This window comes from Alexandromys fortis, unplaced genomic scaffold (assembly GCF_014885135.2).
Source record: "Alexandromys fortis isolate MF-2015 unplaced genomic scaffold, M_Fortis_MF-2015_v1.1 scaffold_15, whole genome shotgun sequence".
NCBI classification, from domain to species: domain Eukaryota; kingdom Metazoa; phylum Chordata; class Mammalia; order Rodentia; family Cricetidae; genus Alexandromys; species Alexandromys fortis.
This window is the reverse complement of record NW_026067911.1, coordinates 689,311-716,276: the sequence shown is the minus strand read 5'-3', so window position 1 is coordinate 716,276 and position 26,966 is coordinate 689,311. Positions and strand designations below refer to the sequence as shown.

At 42.2% G+C, this 26,966-nt stretch overlaps 1 long non-coding RNA gene across 1 annotated transcript in view; it reads right to left on the bottom strand.

Moving 5' to 3' along the window:
* The window catches only part of LOC126499317 (uncharacterized), a 40,974-nt gene extending 27,387 nt beyond the window's left edge, over positions 1–13,587 (bottom strand). The window contains exon 1 of the long non-coding RNA XR_007591054.1: positions 13,459–13,587. This is a non-coding gene — a long non-coding RNA (uncharacterized lncRNA). The remainder of the gene's footprint in view (positions 1–13,458) is intronic.
* Between the last annotated feature and the right edge of the window lie 13,379 nt (positions 13,588–26,966).

Here is a 26,966-nt window from a genome sequence, read left to right as displayed (position 1 = left end):
CATGGGTGCAGGAGAAAACCAAATACTGCTAAAGTTCTGCTAAAGACACAGAGCAATAAAGTGACTACTAACGGCATTCTGCTGTACCCATTGGCCAGTGTCTGACTCAGCCGTCATCAGAGAAGCTTCCTCTTGTGGTAGATGGGAACTAATACAGAAGCCCACAAAGGACAATGTTCAGAAAGTGGGAGAACTTAGAACAGCAGTCCTAAATGAGATGTCTCCATCAACTTCCTCCCCTCAGGACTCAGGGAGACTGTAAGAGTCAGAGGGGATGGATGATAACAAAAACAATGTCTTATGGACACAACAGGACAGAAACTGTGGCAGCATGCACAGGGTCTGCACTGGTCCAAGCCAGATGGGCTCCTAGCCCTGAAATGAGGACATGAGCTCCCATTCTTAACCAAGAGACTATTTCTCAAAGGAAAACATAGTTTTCTCCAATGGAGTCTCACTGGTTATGTAAATTATAGTACATGTAGATGGCCAGTACAAACTGAACTCAATGGTATGTCTATAGATTTTTTTTTATTACATGTTGCTTTCTTTGGGCTTTTTATTTCTCTTACTGGCATTTTGTTGATATTTTATGATTTCTGGTTTTGTGATTTTCTTATGGGTTTTGGTGTATTGTGTGTGTGTGCGCTCGCAGTTCTTGTGTCTTCTCTTTGTTTTGTTTTTCTAAATTTTTGTTTGTGTTCTAAAAAGAGAGGGTTGAGTGAGTGGGGATGTGGGGAAGATCTGGGATGTGATGGAGAAGGGAAAACCATGATCAGAATATAGTGAGTGATATTTATTTTCAATAAAAATCATTTTAGCATTTGAATATTTTTTAAATTAACTATTATTATTTAAGTGGTTGGTATCATAACAAATCCCCTAAGCTTATCATAATATCCAAGTCAGGAAAAACTGTCAGTAATGTGGACTGAGGAGAGGAATGAGGCCTGGATGACACAGCTTTATGGGGGTAAAAATGGCATTTTATTAGAAAGGGCCCGACTGCCTCTAACTGATTGGCAATGGGATCCAGAGCATAACAAAGTCTTTTTCTTTTCCTCTCAGCAAGTTCCCAAAGAGTGACATGAAAATATCTTATTAATTATGAAAATTTGGCCTTTAGCTTAGGTTTCTCCACAACTAGCTCTTACAGGTTTAATTAACCTATTTACATTAATCTATATTCTATCATGGCATTACCTCCCTTCCACTTTGTACTGATTCCTCTCCATGTCTCCTGCACATCTCCATTCTGTCTCCTCTTCTTCTCTTTCCCTGGAAATCTCACCTGTACCTCCTGCCTAGCTATTGGCCTTTCACCTGTTTATTTTACCAATCACAGCAATGCATCTTCACAACATAGAAATATCTCACAGTTCCCCCTTTTTTATAAATAGAAAGGAAAGATTTTTACTTTAACATAGTAAAACTATATTCAATAAGAACAATTATCAGGTAACAATTACATTCATGGGACTGGATAGATGGCTCAGAGATTACGAGTACTAGCTGTTCTTCCAGAGGTCCTAATTTCAATTCCTAGCAACACATGATGGCTCATAACCATGTATAATGAGACCTGGTACCCTCTTCTGATATTCAGGCATACATACAGGCAGAACATGGCCTATATAATAAATAAGTAAGTCTTTTAAAAATGTTTAAAAAGAAAAAGAATTACATTTACAATGTCCAAACCATTTGTATTTGGTGTATTCAGAGAAAATACTCTATTATCTATCTTACCTTGATGAATTTAAAGTTTTATACCTAAACTATTTTCTATCATAACTTTTGTTATTACAATCCTAAAACTGTCTTTTTAGACCTCAAAACATTTTCTTAGATAAACAATTTAAGCTTTTATGAGAAAGTCTCTCAACCTTATATGTTTTATACCTCTTTTGTGAGTTTATTTTCTAAATTTGATAATGAGGAAAACTGTAACAGTAACTATCTAGTCTTCAACTCCATCAGAGACCTGAGAAGGATATGATATTACCCGAGTAGACAGAAGGTATGAACAAGCAACTTCCAAAACTATAGAAATGACAGAAACAACTGAATGCCTGGACAATTACCCCAGGTTCCTCTGCAATGTGGGGGGCATCCGTCTTCAGCCTATGGGCCTAGAATATTTGACAAACTTTTCTGTAAAGCAGGAATTTTGAAGGACTGTTCTACCTTGTCTTGGCAAATTTTGGCAGTTACCATCTTTTGTGTCCTGATTGTCCAGTTTGGACAGCATACTGTCAGCAGTTGAGGCAAGGACAATTTCTTGCCAAAATGGCTATAGCTTTGCCATATTGAAAGCAAATTCCATATAAAGGTTCTTTGATGCCCATCATCCTTTTTTTTTTTTGAAGTAAATTAGTACTGCCAGGAGCAGATGTGTCTCACTGTCATGAAAAGCCTTGTGTTATTAAAATATTTAAAATGCACTATTCTATAGGTCTTTGAAGTATTTGAAGACCATCTATTTAAAATATATCTGTTTGACCTTGGAAACATACCTAACATGACTATAAGTTTGATTGTTATAGGTAACTACTAAGTTACTTCTTAATTATCTTAAATGGTTTCTAATAATAGCTTCTAAAGACTAGAACTTTACATTTTTAAATGAGATGTATAGGTTTAATACCTTAAACAAGAGTAGAAACATATATACAATATAGCAGAAATAAACTTAAATTTGTATGAATATACAAAAATCCATACCAGTGTAAAATATTCGAGACTAGTGGCTGTTCAAAAGTAGACTCAACAATCTATCCTTTCATCCCATCATTTCTATACTCCAGAGTGATGGTGAGGTCTTGACTGAGCAACAGCTCTAGGCAATACATCAGCCTAGACTCAGCTGGCTCTCGCCTCCAGTATGTGTGACTTCTCTATCTCCTCAGCATCTTACCTCACACCTTCTAGAAACAAAATAAACCAGAGAGGCTACCAGCAGAAAGAGTCTAGGAGCAATTCACCACAGAAGTGTGCCTTGGAATGCCAGGCTCAGGCTCCAGTCAGAGGGGAACCCACACTGCCTATACAGTTCAAGGCACACAAGCAGAGAGGAAAGTCATCTGTAGATCCAGACTGTAGATCCACAGCATGCCTTCAACCTCCAGGCTCCTCCTCTCCTTGTTAAGGAGATCTGTTTAAGCAGGAAAGACCAGGGCTGTAGATGACAGATGCTGAGGAAGAAACCAGCCAACTGAATCCTTCCAGCTCTGACTCTAGCATCTCTAATTGAATGCTGCCCCTAAAACTCCAGGCAGAATACTGCCTACAGTAGAAGCTACAGATATTTGCCAAATAAGAAATGATAAATAAGTGAAAAGATGACCTTTGCAAAACCCGTGAAAGAAGCAACAGGTATTCAGTGACCTTAAGACTTTCTAAACTAAAACAAAGGAAGCAAGAAGAGGCGCTCAACCAATACTCACATATCTTCTGCATGTTTCCTACTGCGCATCCTCATAAATATTGAAGCCACTGCATCCATCTTGCCAGTTGGTGCTTAGTGGAAATTAAGCTATGGATTATAAGAGTGGTTTCTCAAGAGGCTTTGAAGTCTACTGTTTTAGGCTGTGCGAGCACAGGACTGTCTCATCGACTTTCCTTCCTCCGTTCTTTTTTAATCTGTGTGGCAGTAGGTGGATGGGGGGAGAGGGTCTGTAACCAACCTGCATTGCTGCAATGGTTTTCTTAGAGTCTTAGAGAACACTGTAGCTACCGTACAGACTTTTATTATAATCCACACCTTGGGGTCAAGCGTTTTTTTTTTTTTTTTTTTTTTTTTCACATTCCTCCAGTCAAAAATCTTCCAGGCTGTGTTTTCTTGTTCAGATACACTTTAAATACATATTGCTTGCTTCTCTGTCTTCAGAAGTAGATAGATATATGAAATTTAAAATTTAGAAATGGTTCATCATCCACAGTGTCTTAATTAGGGTTACTACTGTTATGATGAATCACCATGGCCAAAAGCAAGTTGGGGAGGAAAGGGCTTATTTGGTTTACATTTCCACATCACACTTCATCACTAAAGGAAACCAGGACAAGATCTCAAGCAAGGTAGGAACCTAAAGGCCGGAGCTGATGCAGAGGTCTAGGGAAGGGTGCTGCTTACTTGTTTGCTTCTCATGGCTTGCTCAGCCTGCTTACTTAGAGAACCCAGGACCACAAACCCAGGGATAGCACCAGCCACAATGGGCTGGACCCTTCCCCATTAATCACTGGTTAAGAAAATGTCCTACAGGCTTGCCTGCATCTGTTCTTACAGAGGCATTTCTTAATTGAGGTTCCCTCCTCTCAGATGATTGTAGATTGTGTCAAGTTGACATAATCTATCCCGCACACAGAATGTTATTAAAAAATCAAAAGAACATGGGAGAATAATCAGGTAGTGTCTAAGGCCCAATCAGCATGGGCCTGTTGACAGAACCTATTCTGATGGTGTGAATTTTAAAATGTCTGGAAACCAGTCCACTGATAGGTAAATGCCCATTATTAGAGTCTCCTGCTCTAAGGATCAATAGCATTAAGGGTGCAGTTTTTCATGAAGTAAGCTTTTGTGTACAGATAACAGTATTGGTGGTTTAATTTGCTTAGTAATTTTAGATTTAATTCATCATAGTTTAAAAAACAAAAGCTTCCATGGTGTGTACTGGTTCATATCTGTGATCTTCAGCAGTTAAAAGGATCAAGATCAAGAGGATGGATAATTTGAGGCCAGCATGGGCTACAGAAAGAGTTCTGGGATAGCCTGTGCTGCAATAGCAACACCTTGTCTCAATAAAAAAAATATTGTAGCTTCCTTAAACTTTTAGATTAGCAACATAAGCTTACCACATTTTAATAATCAGTTCTAAAATACCATGGATTAATATTTGGTCAAATTTACAGCTATGGTTAATTAAATACCTTAAAATATTCTTCATGGCACATTCTATAAATTCAATGTTTTCAACTCTCTGCAAGCACAGTGGTTAGCCAAACTTTCCAATTTGAGAAATTAAACTTTTAATTTAAAAATAATCATCTTAAACCAGTCGCTTGATTGCACATTTAAAATCTGAATCATAATTCTGACATTTACTTAAAAGGTCAAATTCTCTTAATTAAACTACAAATGCTTAAAACACTAATGATTTTGCTTCTGTGTCTTAAACACTGTGGGCTTGAATTTTATAAACACTAAGTTTCCTTTTTTTATTGGAAAGCCAACAAAAGTTATGTTCCTGCCAAGAGTATGTATGTAATTATAAACTATTCTGAGGGCCACATCCCACCCCAACGTCCCTGGGCAGCTTTCAGCAGGCTACCCACCAGTTCTTCCAAGTCCTGATTCTCCTTTTCCCTCTTCTGAGTCTGAGAGCTTCCTACTGTCACCAAGAGTTCCCAGAATTCCTATCAACTTCTTAGTTCAGATACCCTGTGGCAAAAAACTAGGTGAATGATTGCTGAGGAGTAACACATGCTAATGGTCTCTACATGTGCCTATCCATCTGTCCACACACACACACACACACACACACATACACACACACACGGGATTACATGGGGCCAGGCAGATAATCAAGGATAATCTCACCCTGTTATCAGCTTTAATTCTGGCCATAACCTTCGTTCCCCTTGCTGCATGTCTTTACACATGTGTAGGTTCTAAGGATGAGGATATAGGCGTCTTTGGGGAAGAGACAGGGAACATTATTCTACCCACCAGATTATTATAGTAGAAAATTGTTTATAAATTTTCCTTCAAATGTATCTCTATATTTACTTTAGACCCAAGCTCTCATTTCATTTTGCCCAACTTCAGTCTCTTTGTTGTGCTTACAATGACAAATGACCTCTAATGACATCTGCCCAGTGACTCCATTTGCATTTTGTAGGTGAACAGAAGGGGATAGGAACAAACAACTCCCAGGAGGGAAAGAGTAAGGCGTGGGGGGGGGGGTCGATTTTATCTTCACTAAGTAAACATGTCTGGCCAGGAGCTCTGTTGGAGAAGCCTGTCTCCGGAGGAGTCAGACTCTGCTTGGTGGCAGAAAGTTCTTCCGTATACTCAACCAGCAAACAGCAGAACAGAGACCCTGCAATCCCAGCTCATCAAAGTACTGGAAATGTCTGCCGTTAGCACTGTTCAAACATGTCATGGAATTGATTTGCACATTGTATTTTCAGGTTTTTGGGTTTTTTTTTTTTAATTTTTTTTTAAATGTCTCATTGCTGATCTTGGTAACCTAGACAACACTGAAGAGTAGGGGAAAAATCAATAAAATCCTTTAGAAAACCAAGGGTATGGGTTGTAGCTCAGTGGTGGAACACTTGCCTTGCATGCAGGAGGCCCTCAGTTCAATCCCCAGTCCCAGCAAATGAGAAGGAAGAAAGAAAAAGGAAGGGGAACTAACAGATAGAATGTCCCTAACTAGCATCTTTAGCCCAGTTTCTTGTTTTCCCATGGACCGTTTTCATCTTAGAAATTCCCACTCTGACCTGTACTGTGATGCAATATCTCAGTTGACTACATGTCATAGTTTATTTGACTTTCAATCTCGAGGCAAGTGATAAAGAACAAAATCTTTAGAACCAGCAAGGGAGGAGGAGACCATCCTTAATACGCATCTGGCACTACCAAACAGATGAGTTAGAACATGATCTGCAACTACTTGGGCATGAGTGAGGTTTTTGCTTTCCTGGCAGAAATAGAGCTCGAGGGAAAACATAATTCCTCTTACAAAGCATAATTTTTTATAATTTTTCTTTTACTTTTGAAATTATAATATAATTACATCATTTCCCCTTCCCTTTCCTCCCTCTAAGCCCTCCCATATACCCACCCCTTCTCTCTTTCTAAATTACAGCCTCCTTTTTCATTAATTGTTTTTACATCCATATATATGTGTGTGTGTGTGTGATTGTGTAGTTCATTTAAAAACATTTAAAATGTTGTGTATAATTAGAAAATATAGGTTGTTAATGAATAATCATCAGTAATAGTCAAGCTTGTAGTCATGTTAGTTAGATTTTCTAGATGTACATAGATATATTTCAGATAGGCATTCTTCATATCTTTCAAAGACTACAGAATATGACATTTAATGTTTTAATAACTTAGGGTTTTTCATGACAATGAGACACGTCTGCTCCTAGCAGCACCAGCTACTTCAAGAGGAAGATGGGCATCGAAGAGGCTCCTTATGGAGTTGGTTAGCCATTTGGGCAAAAAACTACTCTTGCCTGGACTGTTGCATAAACTGGACACAAAAAACCCACAGAGAGAGGACTGCTGAACTTGCTTAAAGGTGAGATGATCATTTGGGATTCCTGGTTCATAAAAGAGTCTGTGAGACATTCTGCAGGATACAGAAGAAAGTGACTAAACTGTCTTTAAAATTTCTTGCTTCATGAAAATGTCTGCTGGAAACTGTAGGCTGAAGATGGATTCCCCAACGATACAGAAAAACTTTGGGTGACTGTCCAGGCAGCGAGACATCTCTGTCATTTCTAGAGTATTAGAAGTTGCTTACTTGTTGTTTACTTAGGTAATATTATATCCTTCTGGAGTCTTTAATGGAGTTAAAGATTTTATAGTTATAGTTTTCCTTTGTTATGATAAAAGATAAAATAGATATAAATATTGTAACTTTAATTCTTGCTTGATAACTGTTTGTTACATGGAATTTTACTATGTTAAAGTAAAAGCCTTTCTTTTTTGTTTAAACAGAAAAAGGAGAAATGGTGTAGGAGGTCCTTCTGTATTTGTATTGCTTTCATTGGTTGAATAAAGAAACTGCCTTGGCCTCTTGATATGGCAGACTTACATAGGCGGAGTAGACAGAACAAAATGCTGGAGAGATGGGCAGCGTGGGAGATGCTGTGATTCTCCTGCCCGAGATGGATGCTGGTTAGACTCATGCCGGTAAGCCACAGTCAAGTGGCGATACACATTAATAAAAATGGGTTAATCAAGATGGATGAGAGTTAGCCAGTAAGAGTCTAGACCTAATGGGCCAGGCAGTATTTAAATGAATACAGTTTCTGTGTGGTTATTTTGGGGGTTAAGCTATCTGGGCAGTGGGATGCAGCACGCACCTCCTACTAAGTTAAAAAAAAAACATAAAAATTTTATGTTATGTCTGTTATAAGTTTGAGCAGGAGTTATTTAAATCCAAGCGACATGTACACATTTTCTGGACATGAGGAAGAGTACCACACTGCTATGCCTCTTGCTCCACGCACTTGAGCCAATCATGGCTTATTACCAGTAACGAACCTAAAGCACACCTCAATCCCAGTGCTGACGCCACCATAACTTCATGCTGTACATGACAGCTTTTCCAAACTAGAGATTTAATAAGAAAATTTTTCACAAATACCCCTTCTATTAGTGATCCAGCTAGGAGTTTGGTTGATTTATACACTTACTTGTTCAAATAATTAAAACTATTTTATATCATTATTGCTCATGACAGTTTTAAGTGCCGAATAACATCAACAGATTCCAGCTAATCAAAACTTAAACAAAAACAACAAACAACAAACAAAACAACACCGGATGCTCTTCAGGAGCAATAACAATAAATTAAATCTAATAAAAATCTGTAGTTTACATTTAGTAGAAAATCACCAGGTCCACATACTCATCAGTCCTTCACAGTTAATCTCCACGTCCCCAAACCAACACCACAGAAAATGTTGTTAATTATATAATATATTGTATCATTATATATTATATGCAAAATGTATAATATAATTAGATGAAAAGTATCAAACTTGCAAAACAGAGGCAACTTGCCCAGGAATATGCAGCAAATAAGTGGTAGGCTTGGTACATGGAATTCTTGAACTTTTGGCTTAAATCAGGGCTTCTACAATTTTTCCTTCAGTGACCATTTTCATCCAGGAAATTTTATACAAACCCACCTATATGTAAGTATATAAAATAGGCGCACAAATCAATGATTAATAATAAATCTGTCCTAGTTAGCCTTGTCAACTCGACACAACCTAGAGGTATGTGAGGGGCAAGTCTCAACTGAGGAATCATTTAGATCAGATTGGCCTGTGGGCACATCTGTGGGGGATTGTCCTGATTGTTAATTGATGGAGGAGGGCCCAGCACACTGTGGCTAGCAGTGCCCCTGAGTAGGAGGTCCTGGAATGAGCCTAGAAGCAAAATCAAGAGTGAGCCAGTGGGCTCACTTCTCCATGGTTCCTGCCTTAAGTTCCTAATGGTTCCTGACTTAAGTTCCTACTCTGACTTTTCTCAGTGATAAACTGTGATCTGGAAGTGTAACTCAATAAACCCCTCCCCACATTGCTTTTGGTCTGACTGAATATTTTATCCTAGCAACAGAAATCAAACTAGAACAGAGGTATAAATAAATTTACTTCAAAACATTGGTTTACATACAATTTTATCATTTTTCAGGCAAAAAACACACTCCAGTACTAATGAGGTGAGCATGCTCATTTATTTTTACATAAACAATTAAATCCTGGATGAATAGTTGATGCTACATGATATAGAGCAGCATCAATGTTTTTCAGAGTTGGTTCGTACTTTGACTTTATGATGTCAACACTGAGAATACCACTTCGTGTAAATACGAACAAATGGAAGAAAGATGTGTAGGGATTTTTCAGAAACTACTGGAAATTTTGTCCCAATCCCAAGTCAAAATTAATTTAAAATTTTTAGTACATTTATTTACTTATTGTGTGTATACACAGGCATGGATGTGTGTGCAGCTAAGTATGTGCACATGGACACGCTATGGTGTACATGTGGAAGTCAGAAAACAACTCGTGGGCCTCGTTTATCCCTTTCTACCATGTGTATCGAACTCAGGCTATCAGGCTGAGCCGTCTCACCGGCCCTTTGCTTATTTTTTTTTTTTAAAGTGAAATGCAAGAAACCAACTTAAACAGCAAGCCTTCTAACACAGTCCAAGGATGTCCTAATTTGATATGTATGTGCTGAGAAAAGATGTTAGGAGAATATAAAAGTCTGTCTTTTGAGGCAAGCATGGTGACACACACACACCTTTAATCCCAGCACTCAGGGGGCAGAGGCAGGTGGTTCTCTGTGACTTTGAGGCCAGCCTGGTCTACAAAGGAGCTCCAGACAGACCAGCCAGGGCTGCACAGCGAGTCCCTGTCTCACAAAGCAGCATGTCTTCTGTGACTGAACACTTACACTGGGGTAAGAGCAGAAAACTTTCTGGGCTGTCAATCACTGCCATTCATTGCACTCATGACCCTCATCATATCTGCACCTCCAAGGCAGCATTCGCTGGTCTCTCAGGATGTGGTAGTGTGAGCACTGAATCCTGCAGGAGCTGAGTGTGTAGACCAAGGCTGCGGCCATGTCCTACAACAAAACCGGGGCAAACACTGGCAGAAACTTCTTGGATTCGTTATGTGTTTGATTTTTATTAATTTTTAGTTGCTACGCTCAGAAACCTCTTACTGTTGCCAAAGTTTTCACACACAGCCTGGCATTTGCTCACAGGCCCTGCTACAGGGTTGCGACACCCCCCACCTCCNACCCCCCCACCCACCCCCGATTAAGAAGGTATGAGAGGAAGACAAAAGACAGAGCTACAGTTACCCCTGAAGCGTTACTCTGATATTAGCAAGCCACTGCTACGGTTGGTTTTTGTCAGTATTTTGCTTGAATGACAAGCCACAAAAGAACTTTCTAATGCTGTCTCCAAGACTGTGCAACCAGGGGCAGAGTGTGTTTCAGCACCCGTGCAGTATTGTAGAAACAGGCTGCATCTTCTTGTGGTGAATCACACAGATATTAGATAGGATTATCAGTCGAGTAGAGACCCATGGAAGGCCAATCACATCACTGCAAGCAGCTCCATAGTGATTTACGCTAATCAAGACTGAACATGCCCAGTGCACAGAGCCAGCAATTGCACAACCAGAAAATAAAAAAAAAAAAAAATCTCTAAAAGATGCTCTGTAGAGACAGGGACAGAAGGCCACCATGAACCTTACAATTGATTTGCTGTGAATTATAGACTCAATACTGTGCTTGCCAGATACCTCTCTAATATAGATTATTGGCACAACAACCCTATAGCCAAGCCACACTGCACCTGTCCTTCCCCCTGGAGGGTAAATGCCCTCTGTAAGAAGCCCCAAGGAAGTTAATCTGCCTCATTCTGGTGGAGGCCACAGAGACCTCCCAAGGGCTAAATTTAAGCCTGGTTAAGTAGAAGATACTAGGATCAGTACTGATCCACATCTACATGAAAGGGTAGAGGGACAAGGGCAGACGACCTGGCTTGGCAACCAGTGAGCTTGTTTGTAGAAATCCCTCACCCTCTAGGTGTGTCTGTCTGTTACTGTATGCCTCCTATGGCCTGTGAAGATTAGCTGATACCATGCCCCAAACCCTGGTCCAGCCCATTGCAGACCATCTTCCTTCCTTACACATGCCATGATTCCTTCCCACCCAGCTCTACACCCAGCTCTCCCCATCTCCTGGGCAACAACATCTAAAGGTTCTCACGAAAGAACCTCTCTGTCATTTAAAGCTTGCCCTCCTCGACCTCGCCATTTGGCTCCGGGTCCTTGTGTGCCATTTACCTGAAGAAGGGTTTCTAAACAGGGAAGTTAGAGCTGCTAACTGTCCCTCTCTATCTTTGTTTTGTAGAGACCTATGGCCATTGTGAGCAAGCCTGGGGAGGCTTTTTCTACTAATGGTGAACTAAATGATACATTAAATTGGGCACAGGCCACCTTGAGGCGGAGATGAAAAGAGCCCAGCCTGATCCAGGGGAGAGAGTTTCCCTCAGGGTGTGTTTTCAACTGCACTCGTCTTGCCACTTTAAATAGCACAGGGGAAAAGGACTTTCTGAGCATAACCCCAGGAACCAGCCAGGCTGCAGGATCACTGTCTGCTGCAGAAAAAGACGGGAGGGAGGGTGTGCAAGAGTGTGCTATGGGAGGGAGGGAGGGAGGGAAGGAGGGAGGGAGAGAGGGAGGGGTGTGCAAGAGTGTGTTACAGGAGGGAAGGAAGGGTGTGCTAGAGTGTTCCACAGGAGGGAGGGAGGGGTGTGCTAGAGTGTGCTGCAGGGAAGGACAGGAGGGAAGGTGTGCAAGAGTGTGCTACAGGAAAAGATGGGAGGGAGGGGTGTGCAAGAGTGCGCTCTATCTCTCTATTCCTCTTTGCCTGGCTCTCTCCCACTTTATAAAGTAAAGAAAAGCAAGCACAAGGAAAAGTACGCCATTTTACCAGAACTTCAAAAGACACAAAGGCCGGGTCTCTAGGTTAGTCTCTAAAATATTCCAGTAATGTTTGATTATAATTTCAATTAGGATCAGTTCTGCAAAAGTGAGCTCCGCTGTGGTCATAGCATAGAGACAATTACTTATTGTCTTCATCCACGGAGGAGCAAGGAGAAACTTTAAGATGATGTGAGATTCAGTTTTTCCAAAGGGTCAAAGGGAAAATGATGTCACAATAAGGGCAGAGAGGGTTGGACTTCAAGGCTGTGGGAGAAAACCTGCTATCTGATCAGATGCAAATTACTGCAGGGTCTGGCTGTCAATCACAACAGAATAAGGAGACCATTATATGTTACTGGCTGCTGCACGTGTGGACTAAACCAGAGTTTAAAATGGACATGGTCTATCTCCCTGCTACCCAGGAAAGCTCTAGATACAAAGAATATGGTTAGAATAAATTTCTTTTTCCTTCTTTCCTTTCCTTTCCTTTCCTTTCCTTTCCTTTCCTTTTCTTTTCCTCTTTTTTTTTTTTTTAAATTTGAAATAGGGTCTCACTTTGTGGCCCAGGCTGGCCTTGAACTTTAGATAATCCTACATCAGTCTTTATAGCCACACACTATCATGACCTGCTAGGATACTATTTTAAATAGTTGTTTCAGAATATTTATCTTTAGATATGCAAGTGATACAGAGTAGGGTTTTGGAAGCCGATAATATATATTATGGCAATATGCCATAAAGTATGAATATTGGTTATACCTTTCTGCATGCATATAAATGGCAAAACAGATTTTCAAAGTTGTTTCTTTTAATTCATTTTTGTGTGTTGGGGTGCATTTGTGGGGGGGGGGGGCACAAGGACAACTGCTCCTCGGTTGCCAGCTACCTTTTCTGAAATAGGTCTCTCACTGGCCTGGAATTTACAGCTAGCTAGCCTGACAGGCCAGCGCCCCACAGCTTTGCTCGTCTCCACTCTCCAGCAGGGAAACTGCCAGGGTACGCACTAGACAGCATTTTCTGTGTGTGCTGGTGGGGAAGGGGATCGTCGGATAAAACTGGTGTCTTCATGCTACAAAAGAGGCGCTTTCCAAACTGAACCATCTCCCTAGCCCCACGGCAGGGTTTCAATGTAGGAGTCTCCAATCCCCTATCCTGTGCAGCTGTCAGAGCAATTAAATGCACCAAACTCCAAATCCAACATACCACATTGCCTCAGTATCCAGTCAACAGCGTTCAGCCGCTGCATGCTCGTGCCTGTCCTGGTGCCGACCTTACCCCCACACTGCAGCCTTCACAGGCTTTAAGTCAGCCAGCCAAGTGACAGGAGGCCAGCAGTTGCCTCACCAGCAGCAAACAGAAATGACGCAGGGACAAAGTAAGCTCACTACAGGAAGGAAGGAGTGGTTTTAAGGTGTGCTGCTAGGAAGGAGGGTAAGGAGGGGCAGGGACAGTTCCTGAGCCATGCTGGATGAACAGGGAGAAGTGGAATCGCTGGTGGCAGTTTGGAGGTCTTCCCACGTCAGACACTGTTACCCTTTTGACATCAGCTTGTCTTTCCTCCCTCTTCCTGCAGAACACACAGGTGAAAACACACTTCTAAACCTCTTGTTCCCTGTTTGTCTTGAAGACTGTGGCATTTTCCTGTTTGCTTGCTTTTTACTTCTTTTTCCTTCAGAAATGACTCACAAATGCTATATTATTTCACCCTACGCAGATTGCTTTCCATAAATCCATGTGTGTGCGTGTGGCGGGGGGCGGGGGGAGTGTCTTGAAGCTGTATCATAAACATGACACATCTGTTTCTAATAATCAAAGAAGTATAATAAAACCTTTACTTTGGAGGAATAGCCAAAGTTTCATCCTGAAGGCAAATTATCCCCATCTGGTCCCAAGAGAGCTGGCTTTTGCATTAAGGAATATTTGCTGTTTGGGTGATTGGAGAGCAGAAGCGGGGAGAGGGGAAGTTGTTAGTTCCAACACACAGCGTTAAATGGAGTTCATTTCTAAAATTGAAGCTTCCAGAAACTGGTGAGTAATCCTCCTTCGTGGCATGATGTTATGTCACCAGATCTGCTGAGCCGAAAGCACAATAAAATTAATCCTTCATTCTGCAAAGGCTGGTGATGTGGCCCTCCCAGATGTGTCCGAGGAGATCGGAGGGGAACGGTGACTCCTGCCCTGCGAAGTTCATGAGCCATGGGCTGAGGCAGCTGGCGAATTTCCGGTGCACACACGACTCGAGTCCTCACGATCTGCAGAGTCACTGAATGGCCTTCTAACTGTTTCCCCTTGCTCCAGACATTAGTGCACATTTTTGAACAGTATCTTAATATTTGTAGCCAATATGGCAACTTACTAACCGAAGACAACAGTGGACGGGGAGGAAGGCAATGGAAGAATTAGGTAAGGAAACGGGCTTGTGTTTTTAGGCACGTGTCCTGTGAGATTTCAGTCTTGCAGTAGTTAGCTGGTGGTGGGAGGACTCGGGGTGGGGGTGCATGGGAGCTGCTTGAGTCCCCCAGAGGCCCTGATGAAAGGGCTTCCAATCTGGGGGAGGAAGCAGCTTTTTTCCAGTATAACACACTGACCCAATCATCAAATAGTTATGCTGAAATTGTTATTAGTGACCCCTATTGATTTCCAAAAAGAAGGTAACTGGTGATGGGAATTTAGAGTTGTATAATCGAATGACTTGGCTCTGTCAGCGGACGACTAACACAGGAGTCATACGTCACACAGATCTGGCCCACTGTGGCTGCCATACTTCGAAGGGATGATAAAAACTGTCTTATTTTCACGTCTGCTCACACGCCTATGGAGTCAACAACCAATCCCTCAAACTCCCCAGAAGAGAGGCTGATTGGTCAGCCTTGAGAACACGCTCGCTTCCTGGCTAGCGGAGGCATCATGCCTTGGCCAAGATGAGATAGGATGCCAGGACAAAGTGGGTTGCTGTCACAAAAGCAACCCAAAGATATTTTCTGGGGTGGTGCTTTCAGAAGCCTGTCACTGTGTTTACTGTGGAAACGTTAGCATCTGTCCCTCTGGGAAATGACCCCTCTCAGTAAGACAGCTGGGAGCACAGCCATAGCTGTCGTGTGATTGGACCATGCAAGACCCACGTGTTGTTGTGTTGTTATGAGACGCTAAGTGAGCAGAGCCCGAGTTTGATTAAACCTCATATTGCAGAACTTACTGCCACATCAGTAGAACCCCAGAATTGAGCAGGAACCCTGGGAGGCCCGCCAGCAGCAGAAGGCCAGTGTCTATCAGAAAGCCAGCATCAATCAACGTCGTCAGCTGGGTTCCGCCGAACACCATTAACCCGCCTTTAGTTTTAAATAGCTCAGTCAGCTTTATATACAGTCATTTATGATGACTTCAGTTTGGGTCTGAATGCCATGAATGCAAATCTCCTTCTCCTTGACACATTTGTGTGTCTGTGCGTGCATGTGTGCCTGTGTGCCAAGGGTTAAGCCCTGGTTCTTTTGTATGTTGGGCCATTCTCTAACACTGGGCTTACAGACTCAGCCCAGTTCTTACATTGTTACATTGTTAGAAATGGCTTATTTATTTCTTATTCTGTGTGCATTGGTACTCTGCCTGCTTTTACGAGTGTGGGATCTCTTGGAGATGGAGAATTGAACCCAGGTCCTTTGGATGAACAGCCAGTGTTCTTTACCACTGAGCCATCTCTCCAGCACCTCCACCCACCTAGCTGGTTGACGCATTTAAAAATGAAAAACAGGAATCTGGGGTTCTCAGCCTCACTTTTATCTGCTTACAAATGGTCGTTTCTGTGTTTCCTTGCCTTTGGGCAATACTCTAGATCCCTGGGAGGTGTGGGAACAGGTCCTCTCATCCCCTTTTAAGTCCCTACCTTGCAGTGCCTCCCCTCGGTAAACAGCAAACACGTTGTTCTTTAAAGTCAGTGTTTTTTTCTTTTATTCAAATGCAACTAAATGTAACGAATAGCTAATGCCATGCTAGGCAGAGCACCATGGGAATCTACAGGTAGAAAAGGTTTAGTGTTCTTTCTTACACACACACACACACACACACACACACACACACAGTGTGCCCATTTTCTTATCTCTTCAAATATTCACCACCAATAAGCTCTACAGAGAGAAAAGAGTGGTGAGGAAAGACAGGTGTCTAGCAGAATCTCTTAACTGGTTTACTCACCCCTCCCTGACCATTTGGAAAGAAGCCTCTGGCAGCTGAACCCTGGGATAACTTTCAGGGTCCCGGGCACTGTTTCCACATCTTTCCTCTCGAACTAACTAAAACTTGTATTTACAACTGCCCTGGAATAAGGAGAAATATAAACTAGGCCCAACTCAATATCATAATCCACTATTAATGGACTCAGTGGTGTTTTTTAAGTGGAATTAAAGTTAGAGCATTAAAACATAAAGTTTAAGCACCGTGGGTTTCTTACATAGGGCGTCTCAGGGCCCAACCAGGAAGCGGCCCTGTTTCGATGACTCCCCACCAGGACAAGGCCTCTTCTTTCAGAGCAAAGCTTTCTGGTTGAACTCACTCAGGAGATCTCTCTTTCTCTAGTCTGATAAACTAACACACTGAGAACCAACGGGAAGAAATCCCCACCTACATTCTCGGCACCGGCTCCCCGCTGGGAACCACTGGTACCTTTTCTGTCCCTACTCTAAAGGACAATTACGCCTCCCCAACACACAGTAACTCTCCTCTTGTTTATGTAAAGACCCCAATTAGGCCAGAAATAGAATTTAGCACCGCAAACATTGTTTAAAAAATGTTAAGACATTTAGACCAGTGCCTCCGTTCATTATTCTCTTTTGAAACCTAATATTAGTAACAGCATGTGCCGAAGACCTGGGCCATGAATTAATAATGAAACACTTGTACTGGAAAATATGTGAGCACCTAGTTGCTCTATTTGGCAGGCCCCTGTCGGGATGGGAGTTCGCTCTGACTTACACAGCACTTTCTATGATCATTGTACAGAATAAAACTGGAGATCAGTTATTTCCTTGGGATTTCTTGCAGGGAGCGAGACTATGGAGCATGCGTCTCCCACTCACTCTCCGCTGCCTTAGAACAGATGCAGGCTCCCGGGGAAGGTTCCAGCCCCAACCTTTTCTTCCCTGAAGCTTTCCCTCTCCAAGAATAGTTTCCTTAGCCGTGGTAATACACACAGTGTCAACTATTTATCCATCTAATTTATTCTTTAAAGATCGAGAAAAAGTTCTATCCTTGTTCTGCCTCTAGCTAATAGTGGGGACTGTTGAGAACAGAGGTCACAGATTCAATCAGACCGGAGTGGAATCCGATTGCCGTGACCCTCAAAGAATAGGTGCATGTTCCTGAGCACATCGTTTGACTTTTCTGAATCTTAGCACGTTCATCTGTAACGAGGGAGACTAGCTTGGTCCTCTCTGGTCCATAAGGATGAGCGTGGATGTGGTGGAGCCACTCTCGCAGTATTGGGTAAACAGGGACCTACTATCCTACCAACACCCCACCGTCCTCATCTTTGTGTGCCTGCCCTGTGGTATCATCATTAGTGCCTGCGAATGTTAGTTGTATCTGACATGGAGTCCTTGCATCTACAAAGAAGGCCGGTTTGTTTTCCTTGGCATGGTTTTTAACAAAAGCAGCCCACACTGACTTTCCTCTTTCTCTGGAGAGTTGTTCTCTGGTGGCATCCCTGAGCACCTGATGGCAACTCCTCAAGGAGGCTTCCCAACGGGATCCACCTCTCTGATGGGATCTACTCTCTCAAGAGATCTAGGAAGACACTCTTAGCACCAGCGTTCCCAGCGCCTATCATAACAATCAAGACACATGTCAGCCTACACAGAAGCAAGGACAGGGACAGAGGTGTCCTGACTGGGGTTCTGTCTGTGGTCCTGCAGCCTTAAGGATGCTTTACTTTATTTCTTGCAACCCAGCTCACTCACCTGTCCCTTAAGACTGAACTTCCTGTAGCTTCCAGCACTTGTTTAAAAAAAAAAAAAAAGGTGCCTTTCTGCATCTGCACAAAACAAGCGGTTGTTGTCATCACTATCCTTGTCCTGTGAAACCTTAGCAAGGCTCTAGAGTTACAGATTCCATCCCTCTGTGCCGAGCACAGTCTTAGCCCCACACCGGGGAGGTGTGTCCAGCGGCCCACAAACCATTTAGACATTAAATATATAGGTACATATATACATATATATAATGTGTATTATATATATTTAAACTACAAATCAACCCCCCCCAAAGTTATTTGCCACCAACCAAGCAAGATAAAAGGAAAAGTACAAGTTAGAATCCCCCTCTGCGAACGAAAAGCAGCCTGGAGCAAAGGAGCGGTTTTTGTTTTGGTTTGTTTTTTTAGTTATTGCATAACGGGGTGCAGCATGTAGTACAGGAAATAATTCAGCCCACGCACCTGCACAGAAAACCCACATCAACGAGCTTGCTTCGGCAGTCAGCCCGTGGAACCAAAAGCTGAGCCTGAAAGCAAAGGTGAAATCAAATACGAAAATTGCACAGCAGCCCTGCCGGAGTCCGCTACCCAGAGGCCCCGCTGAAACCCCATCTGGCAGGTAGGGTTTCAGACACAGCTTGATGTTTTGGTCACCTGACCCAAGCTCTTCAGCCCAATTGGCCTCCAAATTCCCAGGGCAGGTAATGAGGTAACTAGAGTGTGTGGGAACCAGGGGGCGAGGCAGCTACAACCTTCCCCGTCATTCATTAGACCGTCTACTAATTCTGCTTGTTTCTTGGTTTGACGTCGGCTTATCAGGAAATTTGAACTTCTTCAAGAAACAGAATGACCTTATCTACACCTGGGACAGAATTTAGTAACATTTGTGTAAAATTAAACCATTGTAACAGAAAATAGTAATTTGGGAAATTAACTGATTTATATGTTAATTTAACCACCAATATATTTTAATGCATTTGCATCTTGTTTTTCTGTGCCCCTTATTAAAGATCATTTGTGATATCACACTACCATCCTTGGGTCACCTAAAAGTCATCAAAATAAGTGTTCTGACTTATCCATGATTTTTCCTAATCCTTCTCTTAATCTCTCAGGGATTTTATCCAAACAAAATAAATGTGTATACCCATGTCCTCTGTCGCTATGGGAACTTTGGCCTTTAAATTGCTGACTCTGTAGCAGAGACAACCAAGAGCAGAAATTCGGCTTGTTTAACAAGAATAAACAAAACCAGTTTGGCAAACCTTGGTCTAACCGAGCCGAAGGGGAGGGGCCGAGAGCATGTGCTGGCCGCAGAGCCAGACTCCTGTTAGGAAAACAACAGATTTGGGTTTCCCGGCAAAACCAGGAGCTCTAACGCCACAGAAAAAAAAATGAAGGGTTTTTTTTCTTAATTTCATGTAACTAATTCCTAAAGTGCACGACTCTAATGTGTCAGCACACCTTCGTGACAGCCTTGGCAATTGATAATGCAACTCTCTTTATAGTTCAGGTGTGCCTGAGAAGCTGCATCAACAGTTTGACAACTGCCGGGAAATATATTGGTCTACAAACTTAAGAGCAAACTCTCTGGGTGATTTGTTTGTTTGTTTGTTTGTTTTAAACTCAGTTGATGCTATGATGAGATGTTCTCAACATGCATCATGTAATCATCAAACACATTTTTAGGAGAGAAAAAAGCCCCTACGAGTTTTCTTTTTTCCCTTGACAAAGTATATATAGTACCAAACACTTGCCAAAGATACAGTGCCTCCTTAAACCAGTTGGGGACCATGTCAAATATTAATGGGGCTCAGCCTGAGAACCAGTACAAGCAGTCTGAGGAAATCACACAGGCACGTTCTCATATGCAGTGAGGCAGTCTGGGAGATAGTGTTCCGTGACACTTGACTGATGAGAAAGAAATGCACCTTGGATATATTTATTTTATGATCCCTGTATGCACACACGTGTGTACATGCAAACAGACACACACACGTACACACCTGACTCTTAAGCTCTCCTCAGGATACAGGTCCAGTTCAAGATAAGCAACATAAGCAATCTCAGTATGAAAAGCTTCTAAAACACAGATAAAAATGATTTAGGTCTTCCAGGTGTGCCATAATTCTTAGCAGAAAAAAAAAGTTCATTCCGGGTATGTAATCTCCTAAAGAAATCTGTTGTCAGAGCTGGATAAAACCATCACATTAGAAAAATAGAAGTTTAGCTATGAACAAAGTATAAGGTGCGACTAGAAAAACTCTCTGCTTCATGCAGAAGTTACAGCATAAAAGTAAAACTCCCTTTTACTTATGTAAACACGGCTGGGTTTGGGCATCGTTTCAAAAGAGGTAGCGCTGAGCATGTAAGAGCCTATAGAAATACAGCAGACTCTTGGTGGGAGGTTTGGGGTGGGGTTCTAGTCCCAAGCCAGACTCTAATGCCTAGACAAAGGAAGAAAGAAGATTCATTTTATAGCTTACAGATTTTTTCTTTTTTTTTTCTTTCTTTTTTTCTCTTAAGGCAGCAGACCAACCAAATAACTCAATCAACAACAACAAAACTGAGATGAGCCACACAGTGGAAAATGTTATAACAACTTGAATAACCATGAGGCCCCCGAAGGAGTGGGAATATGTAGGCGAAGGGGAAGAGTCCCATATTATGGAATATTTAAACACTGTAATTCAATGCACATTTATTAATTGGCTACTTTTTAAGAGACTCTTGTTTATGACAGGTTTAGGAACAATATAGCATGTACAGTGCTCTCATGACGATTCTTGCTTTCCATATGCTCAGACGAAATGAGCGTCACATCTAATACAGTCCTCCCTGCTCTTGAAGTGTCTGCCAGTGCCACATCCTTTGGGAGTTGTTACCACCAAATTAATATCCCGGGGGTCACTTAATTTTAAAAAGCCACATTATAGAAGCCTTATGTGATTAGAGGTACTTTTTTTATAAGGCAGTTGGGGTGTGTATACTTTGCCTCCGTTCCAGAAAGGATGGGCAGGGCTCATGCATATAGACTCCAACCCAGAGTCTCTGAGAAGCCAATGACGGCACAGACACATATCTCAAAATGTGACCTCCATCCACCATCTGAAACTACCTTTACAAGTTAGACCAGGGCAACTTGCTCAGTAAGACATAGACCTGAATCTCTGGTGGGGATTGCTGCTCTGAAGGGAGATGTTTTCCTATCCCTATCAGACCAGTTCGCCACCAAAGCCTTATAGTAAATACAGGGCTCAATCGGCCAGTGTGGGGCTCTTACACCGAACTGTGCTATGTCAATGGTGCACTATCAAAACCACGTTCTATCAGTCAGAAAAGGCTGGGGTTGTGAATCTGAAACATGTTCTTGAGTCGCCACCTAAACAGCAGGAAGCATGTCTTATTGTTGATTGTGTGGACAGAGTAGGAGACAAGATTTGTTTGGAGTTCTGAAGGCATTTGGAAGCAGAACACCCAACATTTCTTGCAGGTGATGCAAATGGTGTCATATGCAATGACTGCAGGCAGCAGAGAGGCATCGACGGTCTTTTATGCTTGCTGTTGAGTCTAAGGAGATTCACTTTGGTATCTTTCAGGTGACACCCAAAGAGGCTGAAAGCTGCCCTCCAGAGGGGAAGCAAGGATCAAAAGCATCCAGGACGGACACTGTTGGAGGAGGACTATGGGTATCTCTGGTAACATTCCCAATCAAGTAAAAATGATGTCTCCCTTTATTAGAAAAAGCCTACAATGGTTACTTTTTTTTTTTTACTGTTTTAGTCCATTGTTGTGGAGTATTATTTTAAGATGTGTTACATTTGTTTATGCTGTGAAATATTTGTTTAATGATGCAAAGATGTGTTGCATTTTTTATGTTGCATTTGTTTAACTCTGTGAAGCTGTGCTGCTTTGCCTGTCCAAAACACCTGATTGGTCTAATAAAGAACAGAATGGCCAATAGTGAGGCAGGAGAAATGATGGGTGGGACTGGCAGGCAGAGAAAATAAATTGGAGAAAAAATCTGGGAAGGAGGATTGAGGAGTGAAAAAAGGAGGAGAGGGGGACTTCAGGGGCCAGCCACCCAGCTACATAGCAAGCCCATGGAGTAAGAAGTAAAGAAAGGCTTACAGAAATAGAGAAAGATAAAAGTTCAGAGGCAAAAGGTTGTTGGGATAATGTAAGGCAAGGAAAGCTGGCTAGACAAACTAAGGCAGGCATTCATAAGAAAGAACAAGCCTCCCTGCTTTCAAAGCCCTGCTTACAGGATGGAGTAGTCAGGGTCACCAGGCTGTCTGTCTATCCCGGGTTGCTTGTTACTTTATTTTGTGGCCTGATACCACCGGAAAGCATGTAAAAAAAGGAGAGGGACAGGGTGGATGGTGTTCTTCATGTCCTATTTTGCCAGTTGCTATATTTCCAAAGTGCCAGGAGTGTGTGAAGAATTGTTAATGGGAGTCTAGTATTTCCCAAAAGCTTAGTAATTAATGAAACAAATTCCAGTTTCTTGCATTTGTATCTTGAATTTGATAACAAGTGGAGACAATTTCTGAGTAAGGCTGGCTAGACACCGGGAAGCCACTGGATTTTCCACTCTCCTTGTCTGCAAGACCATGACGCCACCTCAGCCATGAGACCGCAAGGCTAATGAGAAGGACCCCACTTAGGAGCCTGAGGGTGGGAAGGGCCGTGACTAGCTTGGAGGTACAGGTGATCATGGAGATGACGACAGCAAGGGGAGGGGACAGAGGTGGAAATTCCACGTTAGGAAATTCTTGCCTGGGATCTGTCATTTGAGAATTCTAATGTTTCCTTATATCATCACTGGGGAGATGATGAGACTTCATGGTTGTGCAGTTGACCCATAAAATAAAAACGATTTTGAGCATATAAGGTGTGGTTTTTCAAAACACTAAAGGATGCGGATTTTCCTATATTTACCGACATTTCTGAAAGATACTAGAGCACTGACCACCGCCGTGTGCACTTGGCTGTTACCTTCCCCTGTTTTTCAAGGTGAATTATGTCCTCCCCACCCACCACCCCCGGGGTGACACTTCAGAGTCTGATCACCAGCACACACAGTGTTTGGTCTGTCCTGTCCAAGCATGTCGTTACTTCCAAGAGGGAAGCAAACATTTTCTTCAATATCAGTGCTCATTTTTTTTTTTTTTTGATTCTCCGCTTGGCCTTAAGTGGTTGCTAAGAGATAGAAGGACAGACATGAAGAAAATAGGAAAATAGGTGTGAATAAACACAGTGAACACTAAAACTAACCTGTCAACGAGACTGTACTTTACCAAGGATGAAGGCTGAGCATCCCAACATCAGTAGCCACTCTGTGGCACATCAACTGCCTCCCCCCTCCAGGGCCCCCAAACTTTACCTTAACAGAAGTGTGCTTGGCCCCCTAGCCACGGGCCCCCCACCACTCTAAAAGCAAAGCCTAAACATATAATTCTCTTTGCAGCTTTTCGTGATTCTATCTAGTGAGCTGACCACAAAGCATGTTGGGAACTATGTCCCGCTGAGGGAGCGGAAATGGCCAACCGAGTTGTAATTGGACAGTTGTTTGAGGGCAAAGCTCTACGCCAGAATCAGGTGCAGGGAATCTCCTTGGGCCTGCTCCTAGCATGGCATTCTTGCGCACCTTGCTTAAGTACCCACCTACTCCAAACAAGGTAAGAGCAAGGAAAGCAAGACTGTGTTCCGAGCGCAAAAATGACGGCTTTCAGGACAGTTTGTTATCTGTTTTCAGACAAGCTTGCAGAGCCAATTGGACAGTCACTCTGCAGGGCAGAAACTGTAGACTACATTTTGCCCACTCAACACCATATACTAAGATTCCAAACCCTTCAGAGCTTTTCTGCCCAGGTCCCTTTGCCTGTTAGGTTTCTTACCCTCTAAGGGTGCATTCAGCTCTGTAGCTGGGTCCTGAAGAGTCTGGATTCTGCCAAGGTTTGCTGTTCTCCTTGACTCCCCCTGCTGGTGGGTTTAACCCAAACTCAAAACAACAACCATGGGGAAAACATTTTTCAAGTTAGCTCATAAGGGTAGAGAACGCTGTAAGAACTCACCTCCTGCGGGATATTGTGGTATACTGCAATATAAGTGATCCGGGGGCTTAATAGCATTGTGTAAACTAGCCTTGGGATCAGATTTATAGAATATCAAATAGATTAAGTTGCTTTTAAAAGCTCCCCATATTCTTTTGGTTGCCTGCCGCACTCTTCTTTTTTGTGGCTCGCGATATTTTCCTTTGTCCCCAAGCTCTAGACACCTACTTAATACGCACCAATAAAGATCATATGTTAGCCTTAAACAGTGCTAGCGTTCCTCACCTGCTAATTGCTTCATTTGCAGTTACTGTTTCCGCCCTCTCATCAGCAGGAGCTTTGGCAGAAAGGGCAGTGAAGTAGAACTCGCCTAGGCGAGCGGAAGCCAGCCCACTGAATGCTGCCAAAATTACAAAGTAGCCTGGAGTAGCTCTTTCTCAAATCAAATTATGAGCCTGGATTACCTAAAACTCTCAGGGCATAGTCCTGGTTTTCATTTGTCTGGCTCGAGGTTGCTGTGGGCAAGCATGTTTCTTTCTTCTTATTCTTAGCAAGGATTATCAAGGTCCCACTTCCTATGCAGGAGCCCCGAGTGATTGACACGATGCTGGGAAAAGCGCTGTTTTCTCATAAGGCTTGCCTCCCCCAGAGGCTTTATCACTTGTTTTTTTTTTTTTAATTATAAAGAAGCAAAATGTAAGAAACTCTTTTCTTTGTGTTTCATATTTTCTATCATTTGCATACCCGAGTTATGTCCAGCTGAGTTTACTCACGATTCTTCGGCAAATATTTGCTCCTTGTCAATGTTCCAACCACCCATACCCCAGTTAGAACAAGAGTCAATAGGCCTCAACAATATTTGATTCTTGTTTGAACACCTGACTGTCCCCTGGGAAGTGTGCACTGCACTAGAATTAACAGGAGTAAGAGATTGTCTTAGGTCAGGCCACCTGGAGCAGTGGCTCCCTAAGCTGTGTGGCCCTATAATGCTCCTTCAATCCCTTGCTTTCTCCATCATCCCAAAGGTGTTCTCCTTGCCAGTTTCATAATACTCCATTAAACACAGTACCTGTGCGTTTGTTACTGCAGTTTATGGATTGCATTGAAACGAGTAGGATCCTATGCAAAAGGAGGTAGCCATCTGCTTCTCAAATGGTTGACACTTTTACTAAACCAAGATTTAGTGTGTCTGAGATGGACCTAAGAAACAAGCCAACATCTTAGATCATTGCTAATTCCTAAAAAGAGAGTCCTGGGGTTCAAGTCCCAATTCGGGCAGGTTCCGCGGGGTGCTGGGTTATGATCTAAAATGTCTGAGATTTCTGAAGCTGTTTTTCAAACTTAGAAATGATAATTCAAGCAGGGAAAAAAGGCAAGCAACCACACTCCAAACACAGCAGTCCCGCAAGAAAGTGAACATTGGTTCAAGTACTGAAAATGTAACAACTTTCTGTTACTGTTTCAAAAGTTTAAGACGGACATAGAGAAAGCAAATGCAGGGGTATAGTTCTTAGGGATCTAAAGGGAAACTTCAGATATGGTCACTTATTACTGTAGTACATTAAAAGCCAATTTATTAAGGTAACACTTCAACAGATCCAATAATAGTGATAATAAATATAATAATTTAATGTTGTGCTCAAATAGCATAATATGGGAAGTAATTTTAAACTAAACTTAAAATATTAGTCATATTTTTATTTTTAAAAACCATGAACTCATACTTAATCCCTTTAAAATCACTTATTAGAAATTAGAAAATGAATTGAACATTAGAATTAGTTCTGCTTGAGAACTAAAGGACATCATTAATAATGCAAATTTAATTGTTTTTAACATTGTTTTTCTTTATTTAAACCATGCAAACATAGAAGTTAGCACCTCCTAAGTACTTGCTTATTCATGGAAGCTCAGCCTTCACACAGACAAGAAGACCACGCTCAGGCTGTGACATGGTAGTAAGGATGTGGTCCTTTCTGCTGGCCGTGATCATCCTTCGTGTAGTTCGCTGAGATGGATGGGTAATAAAACACCATTCGGAAAGGCACCAAGGGAGCACTCCTGTTTCTGCTCGCACCTTCTGCACACAGATAAGGTAACAGGAATTTGCTTTCTGGTCTTTAAGTCAAACATGAAGTCCTGGCCCCAGGATTTCCTCATAACATCTGTAGAACTTTAAAACCTACTTTACAAACTGGAAAAGCTCCAGAAAACATCACATTTAGCCCATTTGGGTTTTACTCATAACCAATGTGTTTCTCCTTTAATTGTGGTTGAGGCAGGAAGTTTTACCAGCAGAATTATACAGCATTTGTCTTTGTCCAGCTCAAAGCCCCGCCCTTCAGTCTCATTGGCTGGGAGTCTGACTGCTGCTGTCATAAATGCATGCACATGGATGTCAACACACTAGCTTGTGACTGGTGGGCAGTATGGATTGTGTGGATGATTACTGCTTGGCAGACATCCACGTCCACACACAGAGACGACATGGAGAGGGGAGCATCGCTGGATTCTCAGCCTTTCCTGCATTTGAAGACCAATCTTTCGATGTCTCCATTTCCAACCAGCCATGTCCTCTCAAAAGGTTCTCCTAGTAGTGCTGTGAAATTGTCTCACATGGAATCATGGTTACACAGCCAGGATGTGACGCACACTCAGCCACTGTTGGGATCTAACTTGCTTATGAGATGCATGCA